Source organism: Uloborus diversus, chromosome 1 (genome assembly GCF_026930045.1).
Source record: "Uloborus diversus isolate 005 chromosome 1, Udiv.v.3.1, whole genome shotgun sequence".
In the NCBI taxonomy this organism is placed as follows: domain Eukaryota; kingdom Metazoa; phylum Arthropoda; class Arachnida; order Araneae; family Uloboridae; genus Uloborus; species Uloborus diversus.
Genome location: NC_072731.1, coordinates 36779547 through 36791581, shown reverse-complemented (window position 1 = coordinate 36791581; position 12035 = coordinate 36779547). Strand labels below are relative to the sequence as shown.

General features: G+C 32.4%; 1 protein-coding gene across 1 annotated transcript in view; it reads right to left on the bottom strand.

Annotated features, from left to right (window-relative positions):
- LOC129229364 (syntaxin-like) overlaps nucleotides 1-12035 on the bottom strand; it is a 282349-nt gene that overhangs the window by 84836 nt on the left and 185478 nt on the right. The gene's annotated exons all lie outside the window — the stretch shown is intronic.

Below are 12035 nucleotides of genomic sequence, written 5' to 3'. Positions count from 1 at the left end.
TCAATGAATCTTCTAATTTTTACGTTTGAACCTAGGAAATTTTAGACATTGTGGTTTTATAAAGCAGTTAATGAAGTCAAAATTTGTATATTCAGTTGTTGCTCAGCTTGTGTTTTTAACCGTAAAAAAAATGTTTTTTGAGTTCAAGTCGGTTGCGTAAACTTAAACGCATCGAGTGGGGCACGTTCACGCATATTAAAAATGATACCAAATTGTAAGTGAAATAGATATTTAATCAAATTTAAATATTTTATTTTTCTTGGACTTATTGCTAATTAAAAACAGAAACTATTTAGTCATTCTCTTCATCATTGTTAGATTTTACTAACAAAAATAAAGTATTTCTTTTCGCATACTTGTCATGGGACTGCGTTTTGACATCTAAGACATTGAACCCTGTTTTGTCCTTTTTTCGATTGGCTGTGTGCTTTCAAACAATAGATGCAAGCGCAATTCTCTTATACTTTTTTTTTTTTTTTGATATCTTCTATTTCTGCTTCAATAGAAACTTGTAAATTTCAAAGTAATTAATTATTTTTGTTTTGTTCTGCCCATTTTGTTTCTTTTCTTTGTAGCTTCTAAGTGCTCCTGTCTGAGGGCTTCTTTAATTGGAGTATCAGTTAGCATTGTGAGCATTCTCTTTTTTTTTCCTTTTCTGGTTCCTAAGCTTTGGTGAGTCATTCCACATCAACTGACTTAATTTTTCATATCGTCCTCACTCGACCATCTCCGATTTCGCTGAAATTTTATAGAGGCATAGAGATGCCTTTGAAACTAACCTATGCCAATTGTCAGTTTCCTAGATCCAAATCCTGAGGATCCAGTATCTCCGAGAAATGTGATCCAAAATGGCGGATCAGCTTTTTGTGCCAAATTACCAACTTTAGACTAAGTTTACAAAAAATTTTATCACAGCGGAGGCCTGAAAGTTTAGGTGCTTAAAGTACGTTTGGCCGTTAATATGTTCAACTATTTTTGTGAATTTGAGCCTTTTAGATATTGTGTAGCATGTGCGTGAACTTGTGGAAAAGCGCGATGGAGAAAATTTTTCCTGGATTTTAAGTTGTCATAAAATCTGAACAAAAATTATTTAAAAGCTCATGCTTCGTGATTCCATTGTAAAAATACTTGTTTTTAATGGGTTACAGTTTCAGAGCTTTACATGTCTATTTTCTAAAAGATATTGACACCCAAAGTGGCTATCAAAACCGTTCAAGTGAAAATAGCCTATTTTCAAAGACCTATAACTCAAGCTTGTCACTTCGTATCTTTTCGTTAAAACCATTTGAAAGAACAGATTTTTTCCTGTCAAAATGAGTTTTTTTCTTCGATGGTCTTTCGTTTAAGGATAAAAAAAATGATATTAAAATTTGGACTGTCGTAACAAATTGCAATGTTTAAGAGCAGGTCGCGGAAAATTTTATCACACTGGAAGCCTGAAATTTTAGGAGCTAAGTACTTGTGGTTTTCAAAACGTTTTAGTATTTTTATGAATTTGAGGTCATTAACTTTTATGTAGCACGCATGCAAAGTCGCAAGAAAAAGACAGTGGAGAAACTTTTTCCTGGATTTTAGAGGGTCACAAATTCTGAACAAAAATGATTCAAAAGCTCGTACTTTGTAAATTTTTGCCAGAATTAAAATTTAATCAACAATTTTATTTTAAGTTCAGGATAATTTTTCGGAACTTAACGGAATCTCACCTAAACAGCATTAAAAATCAACGCATCAGAATTTATCGTCAGCGCCATTCATAAAGCCGACGTCATTTAGACGTCATGTGCTGACAAACTCTCCATCATAAACTCCTCCCAAGTAATTAGCAGTTAATCATAGGCAAAACCAAACGACCGGAAACCTACATAAGCGATAATGAAGGCAAGATTTCGACTAATAGTAAAGTTTTGGTGCAGAAAAGTCGTCTTTTACTTTTAAAAGTAGACTCATAGATTATACAACAAACAGCGGCGTTCATTAATCGGTTAAGCAGGAACTGGCTAACTGATATTATATATTGAGCATTTATAATGTACATAAATACATTATATAATTGCACACGCTTTCTTACTTAGGATTGAAATTATGTTCATTTAAATCCAACTCATTAATGAACGGTTCGTTTTCGCACACCACACACACATTTGATCTGATAAAAATATATAAATGCATAAATTAACTTCAAAGAAAAAAAAACATCCAGCTTTCATTTGAATTTTGACGACTTGAATTCAAATTATGTTTTTCGCAATCAGGAATTGCGAGAGGACCCTACTCGTTGAGTTTCTTGTTTCTACGAATGGAATAAAAGTGACCAAGAAATTAGCATCCGTCATATTATGACTGGGGTGATTCTCTAAAATATCTAATATGAGGCATATACATTTAAAAAAAATGATGATTAGGATGCGGTAATAAAGATTTTATGACCGAAATCCACTAGTACATTAATCATAAAAACTATTTACAGCGTATAACCTTATGTATTTTTTTTTCTCATCAATCTTAAAGGATGGGAATAAGTAATCTGTAAATTTTGTATTTAGATTAAGCTTTGTTGGTTAAGTTTGTCATGTTTTCCCCGAAAAAACGTAGTATTACACCCCACACTCCTTTTTAAATGTAAAATCTGCTTAAGTTAAGCCTTGAATGAACGCAAGCGATTGGTAACCATGATAACGAAAATTTGTCCTCTAAATAAATATTAAAACGAGCTCGCTTATACTCGTCGTCATGGCAATATGAAAAATGAGAGCAACTTCAATTTTAGTTAAGTGAGGATAATAGGCAATTTGTGACTACTGAAAAATAGTAACCCTCCCAATGTTATATATACAGTAAAATCCCTCTAATGCGGACACTAACGGTACAAATTTTTTTGTCCGCAATAGAGAGGTGTCCGCAGGACAGGGACTTAATAATGTTATTTGCCTTGGAATTTGGGAATTAAAAATTGTCCGCATCAGAATGATGTCCGCCTTTTAAGGGTGTACGTTAGGAGGAGTTTTACTGCATATATCAGAAATAAATTGGTGCCGGAACGCACCAGAACTGCATTTCTGATAAAATTGGTCACGACTCAAGGTTGAATTATTTCTCATCGGCCTTCCGGTACTGGAGAATTTACAAACTCTCCACAAATATATAAATCTGTACATTTTCAAATACATATATAAGAAAGAATAGGAGCGAATACAGACCAATATTTTAGGGGGGGGGGACGTTCAAGAATATAGTTTTGGGTGCAAATATTTTCTGCAGCTGTAAAGATGTCAATAAAAAGCACCAAATCAATCAGGAAGAAGGTTAATAGTAGAACATGAACTTAATAGACTAGTGGTTAGGGAGCGAAAAAAAGGTCGAATACGGAAGTAATTAATGGAAAGCTGGAAATTGTTTTAATCTGTGCCGTATTGATCTGGAATGACCATACTAAGTTTTCCCCCTTCTACTAAGAGAGCTTTAGTCGTTACGGCCAAATTAGTGACAAAAAACACCTGTTTTTTCATCAATATAACAATATCTCAAAAATAACGTTTCCAATGACCAAACATATTACTTGTAGATATTACAATTCTGAACAAAATGAGTACTTACAATATATGTCTTTGTTAAATACTGAGCGCACAACTTAATTTCAAAGGTAGGCTCAAATCACTAATCAAGCGCTTCAAGAAAGAACGTACTTGTCCCGTAGGCAAAGTCGCTCCTCGAGACCCCTGGGATAGAACGCCGTAACACCAAAACATACGGCGGTGCTTTCCTACCTACGGAAGCAGCTACACAGGTACGTAATCATCTGACATACTAGATGTTGCAGAAAACAATTTATTCCATTACAATGTAAAAGAAAACGAAAAAGGATCCAATTTTTATACAGAACTCATTTTCTTTCTCAAAAGGAATCACAAAAATACTGATAGGTTAATTTCAAGTAGAATTATCTGGAGAAAATGACTGATTTTAGTGACATAATTTGAATTAGAAAATTAGTTTTTTGTTGAAAGTAAAAATTTTTTTCAGTTTGCTTCTTGAAGTAAATCAATTTTTTACTTTTAACAATTTAAATATTTCATTTATAATAATAAATGTTTTCTGTGAGACATGGTATTATATGAGATGCGGTTTAAAGAAATGCACGTTAAAAACAAAAGATTAGTATTTAAAAAAAAATGTATTGTTACAACAAGAATTTAAAGTACAAATGGCAATCATCTGGGCTTCAAAAAAATTATTATTTTCCTATTAACAGAGTAAAATAGCAAATATTAAAGCAAAAAGTTGATATACACAGCAACTTTAAGTAGTTTTCGAAACATTGCTGAAAAGCTTTAAAAACTCAAACACACAAACTATAAACTAAAGAATTTGCAAAAATTACTATAAAAAAGTTTAACAGTGCGTGGGATGGTGATAGAAAACAACATAAATTTTCTTGTTTAATTTGACATGATAGAATTTTATGACTGCTTTCAACAAATTTTTGAATTCCATGTTCTTGGACTTCAATCACATCACCTTCCGTATGTAATTTATCCCAAGTCACACACAAGAGTCAGTCATGTTTTTCCCAAGTAGTTCACTCGCGTAATCACTGATTGAGCTATATTGTACATCACAGCAAAACACTTGATGTTATTAATTAAGTTTTCTTCAAATTGTGTAAATTAAAAAATTGATTTATTTCAAGAAAAATGAACTATAAAACGTTTTTACCTTGAACATAATACTGATTTTCTAATTCAAATTACGTCACTGAAAATCAGTCATTTTCTCTGGATAGTTCTACTTGAAATTAACCTATCAACATTTTTGCGCTTCCTTTTAAAAACAAAAATAATTCTGTATGAAGATAGGATCTTTTTTCATTTCTTTGTTACATTGTAATGATTTAAATTGTTTTCAGCAACATCTAGTATGTCAAATTGATGAATACGTACCTGTGTAGCTGCTTCCGTACGTAGGAAAGCACCGCCATGTGTATTGGTATTCCGGCGTTCTATTCCAGGGGGTCTCGGGGAGGGCCGGTGGGAGTGGGAAAGGTACGATCTCGCTTGAAGCGCTTAATTAGTGATTTTAGCCAAACTTTGAAACTAAGCTGTGCGCTTAGTACTTAACAAAGATATATATATTGTAGATACTCAATTTGTTCAGAATTTTAATCTTTACAAGTAATCTTGCGATATGTATGGCCATTAGAAGCGTTATTTTTGAAATATTGTTATATTAATGACTAGTGGTACCCGCAAGGCTTTGCCCGTAATATAAAAATTAAAAGGTCTTTTGGTTCGCCTGTATATTTACAAATAATGTGTGGTGAATTTTCTCGCGAATTGGCTTGTACCCATGTTACGGTTCCACGTTATGATAATTTCGTATCTCGCCAATTGGCTTGTGCTCATGTTAGGGTTCCACGTTATGATAATTTCGTAATTTATTCGTTCATCTAATGATAATTTCGTTCTTTAAATTGGAATAGAAAAAGAACCACATCGGATTTTCGAAAAATCGCTTCGAGGTGCACACCCCATGCTACAAACTAACTTTGTGCCAAATTTCATGAAAATCGGTCGAACGGTTTAGGCGCTATGCGCGTCACAGAGATTCAGTCATCCAGACATCCTACAGACATCCAGACATCCTCCGGACATCCAGACAGAGAGACTTTGAGCTTTATTATTAGTAAAGAAGAAACAGGTGTTTTTTGTCACTAATTTGGCCGTAATGGCTAAAGCTCACTTATTAGAAGGGGGAAACTTAGTATGGTCATTCCAGACTCATATGGCATAGATTAAAGCAATTTCCAGCTTTCTACCAATTATTTCCGTATTCAACTCCCCAAACACTGCGCTATAAGTAATTTCGTAAGAAATGAAAGGAAGAATTTCTTCAAAGTTACTTAGAAAAAATAATTTTAAAAATTAATTTAGAAGATAACTGCAATCGTTTAAATTTCATTCATAAATTATATGAAAACAATGTATATAACTTTATGGCAGAATTTCTTGCTCATAACAAAATATTGCCGACGGTTTGGAAGGGGTCACAACACCTCCTCCCCCACTTGTTTGTGTGTGAGAGAGATATTAAATGCGATTCTTTAAGGAAAGAAAAAAAAAACAATAGATTTTGTGATTGATGATGCAAAAATATACACTATTTTCGAGTCAAATAAATTTTCAGTACTTCATTTATATTCATTGAGGAAAAGGGGAGAAAAATAAATCTTAAAACTCCATGAGACTGATTCTTGACATTTGTTTTTAACAAATACTCGACAGCCAGACATTGTTTTGCAACAGAAATTAAGTGACAGCTTTTAAAAGCTCGTTGGAAGTAGGTAAGGAGTCTGATATCTCCTGGCACAGCGCCACGATTAGAGATCTGTGGAAGTGTAAAATATTACTCAAAGTGAGAAATAGTCGAACCATTCAAAGTAGGGCACCTAAGTCCGCTACGGAGATCTTGCTCAGAATTAGAAGTGGGGAAGGAACATTAGCTTGATATTTCGGTGCTAAGAGAAATTGATAGTTGTACCAAGAAAAACTTTTTAAACGGTTATTTTATAACTAGGAGTTAAACAAAAGAAAATATGTTTTTTTCTTAACTGACATGGAAAAAACTTTCTGGTGTTGTTGTTGTCATCTCGTGGTTTCGAAATTTCGGTTATAAAATGGGTTGGCTATATAAAATGGGGTGGTGCACGAATTGACTATAAATATCTTGATACCAGTGGCGCAGGCGCACTCAAAATTGTTATCCCAGTAGGCGAGTGGGGGGGGGGGGAGGTACAGTGCTCGAGAGCAAGGCGGAGGTTTTGACCCAGTAAAACTCACTTCTGTAGAATATTATAAAACCTTTATTGAACTTTTGCGTGGGTACAAGGGCACATTGCTTAAAATGAAAACTCAGCACGTTAGTATTTCTATCTTTTCCTTATTTTTATCTTATTACTTACAAGAAAACTGCCATAAAAGTGCTTTTTTATTTCAAGAAAATAATATAAATGAATGCTTTTGTCCAATATACGTATTTATTTTTAATTTTTGTATTTTTTTTTTAGCTTGGACTTTGTACGCTCTAGCCCCAAAGCATCTCGGGCACGAGAAATAGAAAACGAAAATTCAATCCGTGATTTTGACGGGAGAGAGCGATACTAATACACATAATTGCAAATAAGTTACACGAGGTTTAGTGTAAGGAGACAAATAAATAAAGCTATGTAACAAAAGTAGCTATTGAGTTAAACTCTCGTGAAATATTTAAGTGTACATAAAGGCAACGGAAACAAAAATGCAAAAGGATTGTAAATTAATAATAGTTCTTCACGCACGGCAAAAAATAAACTGAAACTTTCCTGGAAAATTGGGCAGCTAATGTGCCTAATTTCTGCCAGTAACATATTTAGCAAAAAACAGGAAAGTTTCCCGGTAAAAGTCAGTGACCTACCTGAAATAAACCTGGAGCCTTTCTAAAGAATTCAGTAACCATCCCAATAAAAGCCAGTTATGTTTCTGGAATAAATCAGCTGCCTTCTGAGAAAAGTAACATATGTTTATGTTAATACTTTGGCACCTTCCTGATTTACCAGGAAACTGCCTAAAGCAAATACGGCCGGAGCTAAATCCAAAATTGCGAGAAAACATCAAACAGCTAATTTGCCTGCAATTCTTGTGGAGCCACAATTTTCAGAGACTGCAGTTTGCCATTGTTTGGGGCTCAGTCAACTGTAAGGATCGTTACTGAGCTGAAGACGAACACCTAATAAAGAAGCTGAATATATTTTCACTAATAAGAAGAATGCATTCATGAATCATGTAGCGATTAAGGAAACTTCTTCGCAAATATGTTTGGTTTTCACCAATGAAATCCCGGAACATTGCCCGGAAGTAATCTGTGGAGTTTCGGATTTTTTTTACAATGTATGCAAAAAATATATAAACGAGATCGAGAAAATTTTTATAAATGCATGGAATTTTTTTTACAATGCGTGAAAACTGAAAACTTCCGCAATCCGCTTTAATTCAGCAGGGCTCGTAATTTGTTTGATTTAAAATAAAAATAAATAAATAGAAAAAAGTCGACTTTTTTAAAATTTAAATCAGCTTTTTTTAAATTTTTTTTAAATCTTCGAAAATTGTAGATATTAATTACTTTACATTTATAAACATGATGAATTTCAAACAATAGATGAATCGATTCGGGTTACTTTTAAAACTAAGATGAATTTTCAAACTATTTATTATAAGTATTAAAGATTTATTAATGCGTTATAATGCTTAGATAAGATGTGATTTTGCTTCATGCTTTGCTTAAAGATAAGGTTTCTGTCATCATGTACGTTTTTATTGTAAAGTAATCTGTCGAACAATTACTTTTCTTAACTATATTAGTCATGGTGTATAAGAAAAACTGCAAATTTTTATTCTGTTCTAAACCAATTTTGGAGTAAAAACAATATTGCAAGAGTGAAAATCTGTTACACACAAAGAGAGATCTATGTAGTTTTGCATATTGAAGTTCAGATAGTAGAATGCAGTGTAGTTAAATTCACAACAATGCATTCTAGAAAGGCAAAACAAATTCATAAAAATAAAATCAACTGATTTTTCTTTCACAAATAGAAAGAACTCTATATGGAACTCCAATCGCAATCCATACAAATTCAGGGCTGTTATAAAAAACACTCAACTTGAAAAAACAAAACCTTTGATACGTAAAAAAGCATTGGAAAACCTTTGTACTAAGAAATTAGTAAAAAAAGATAATGTGTATAATAGTACAAATAAAAGCATTAAAAAAGAGAAAACAACTCAGCAAACAGCTGTTTCGAGGCCATCAAAAAAAAAAAAAAAAAAAAAAAAACTCTTCATCAGCGTATAAAAAGAAAGAAGGGTCCACAAAGTCGGAACAAATGGTCAAGTGAACAAGAAATACAAGATCCAAAAGAGTAAGTTGTTTATTACTTCATTTATTCACATATTCATTATTTTTACTCGAAATATATGTCAGTTTAAAATTTTTGAGCGTTTAAACTTTTACGCAAAGAATTTTTCTTATAATTCAGTGTCCCCCTCACCAATCCGTTGAATTCCCAGTTAGAAAGACTTGGAGTTACTGGATAACCCCAAAGAGGAAACATTCTAGAACAAATACTGCTAAGAATATCTGTACAAAAAGGAATGGCACAAAAATAAAAGATTAACTTGAAAGCATTATTTATCTTCCTATAAAGAAATAATGAGGCGATTTGCAAGCGATAAAAGCCGCCACAACTATTTCCGATCTAATCATCATAAAATAAAATAACAAGTACGATATAAAAATGACATAAGAACTATTCCGTGGCCACTTGGAGAGCTTCTACTGCACATCTCCTTTTGTGTCTGGTAAAAAGTCATTTCATTTGGCAACCTCCCAAGCCTAAAAAAATTGGGAGGAATAGTTCTTTGCGTTCGAAAAAATAAATTTTCGGCGTCTACCCGTCGAACGGCTGTTTGGAATGGGTAAATAAAACAGCTAACTGACCGAGAGGTTATTAATTTTAAAGGGAATTTTTATTTTGCTCTGAAAGGTTCCCCTCTCGTTAGGAGGTGAAAAATGAGCCCCGAGTTTCGTATCGAATTGAATGCATTTTTCATTCTGCGCTGTAACTTGAGCTGAACGGGGGGAGGTTAACAAAGGATGCGACGTTAAATGCAATAAATAGTACGAAAGCAATCTTGTTTAATCTCATCACAACGATGTAAAAAGGGACGAAATAAAACAATAATGAAGGGAGAAAATTGGTTTAAAAGTTGTATTTCTCTTTAATAGTGAATCAGAATGAAATCTATTGCAGTAAATGTTACAATGATTTTCATGAGTAGGAATCAAACCAGACTCGGAAAATATAAAAAATTACATTTGAGTAAGCTACAAGTTTGGCGATGTTGCCAAAGCCAAAATCCCTGAAAGTTTCTATAAAAATCATAAAGAATTATTTCAGCTTAAAACCCTGAAACAATCACTTTTTTTTTTAATTTTTTTTTTTTTTTTTTTTTTTTTGTTTGGCATTATTCTAAGATTGTTGCGTTTATAAAGTCAAGTGAAGAAAAACATTCTCTGAAAGCAGAACAAAAATTCAACATAAAGAAATTAAAATGTTTGTTTTTGAGAAATTCTTCTCAAAAAACAATAATGCAACGATGCGCTCAGCACAAATTTGGTTCGTGTTTGATAGTTAAGTACTACTCAGCAAAAAAAAAAAAAAAAAAAAAAAAAATCCGTTCAACTTATTAGTGTTCTTGTTATCTATTATGATATAGAAAAACTTAAATTATAAATATATCTCCCACAAAAAATGCATATTTAGAAGCAAATGTCATTTTATATTATGCATCGTAATCTAGTATAATAATAATATTTTTTTCGTTTCATCCATTTAGACTTAACCAAGCTATTTTATTTTAGAACTAGTGAAATTAAGACGCTTTATTCGATGCGGAACTCTAAAAAAAGCTTCCCGGAACCCAAGTGTTCCAGGAAGTCCTAGTTGAGAAACGCTGATCAAAACTTCTAGTAAGCGTTAGGATTTTATTTTCCGACTTAGTCGTAGAAAAACAAGTTAAAGTTGTTTCCTCCTTGATAAGGCTAATAGGAAGAAAAAAGCTTATTTACAGGCGCAAAGTTACTGATACCTGTGTTCAATATTTCAAGTTTCAATATTGCGAAATTGTAAACCCTCAACACGTTATAATTCAGGAAACACTTTAATTTTAATTAACACTTATAGTTTAATAGCAGCGTGAGAACAATTAGACACTTAATGAGAGTTTGCCATCATTTCAACGTATTGGGTAATACAAGCGAAATATTTTTTCCAAATTAAATCATTGCTAATTAAGCCTTATCTGACTCTTTTTCTTTAGAAAAAAAAATAGTAAAACTAGAGCAATAAAAGAACAAAGAAGTTAATTTGCAAATAAGAAACTCAATGTAAAGAAATAAAAAAAAAATCTCAATTTTGAAGAGAAATCTAAAAAGTTTTTATTCTGAGGATATAGGAATTCTTTAGCTTCAAGTTGCTACTCTGAATAAAATTAAGAGCTTTAGGAGGAAACAAGAAAAAAAAGCAGTGAAAAGTGTACATAAAGATGTTAAACTTTCAAATCAATGAGTTCAATTAGTAGAGCAGAGTGTTTTTTCTTCTTTTTTTCAAAATGAAAAAGATTTTAGAATTGTTTTGAAAATATGAAATAACTTTTTAATTAAATGTTTCAAAATTCCAGATTTCTACTGCAAGTTAATGAATACTTCCGAATTAAATGATTGTAGAAAATATCTTTCGTATTACAAAAATTGATAAATGAATTATTACAAGATTAAAAAAAAAAAAAAATCACTTAAGGGTAGGAGTGATTTTTTTTTTTTTACACACGCGGGGGAGGGAGTTAACTTGAATGTAAATAAGTTAAGGTTTCGAAAAAAATCATAACAGAATATTGTTTTTGTGCCTCCTTCCTGAAGAGACCGGTTGATCTTGAAAAAAATATTAATATGTTCGATTTGGCAATAGCAATGATTGTGAAGGATCCATTATAACGATCGTGACATTTGTGAGGAACCCCCTTTTCAATAGAATTCTTTTCGAAGTCGAAAAATAATCCATTTTTTCGCCTATAAATTTTGTGCAAGTTTCGTGAACTTTAAGAATTCTTTGTAAATATGAGATTTTGGGAAGCCACCGTTTTTGTGTGATTGTGAATTTTATTGCTATAAATCATACGAACTCCCCCAAAACAGTTCATCAGCGATCGGTACAAGAAAGGCGATTTTATTGGTTTTCTTTCCATGCTAGTTATTGTATTTCATCTACAAAGAGACATGAAACACAACATTTACAACACTTAAAATAAAAACACATATCAACGCACGTATTTTCAAGCAGAACCCCTGCCCCTTTCCCACCAGTGCTGCCATTCGCAATGGGGTTGTTTCCTTCAGTCAAAAGCACTACTTTTAGTCACTGAAACTGATAGAATGAGTAAAAAAAAAAA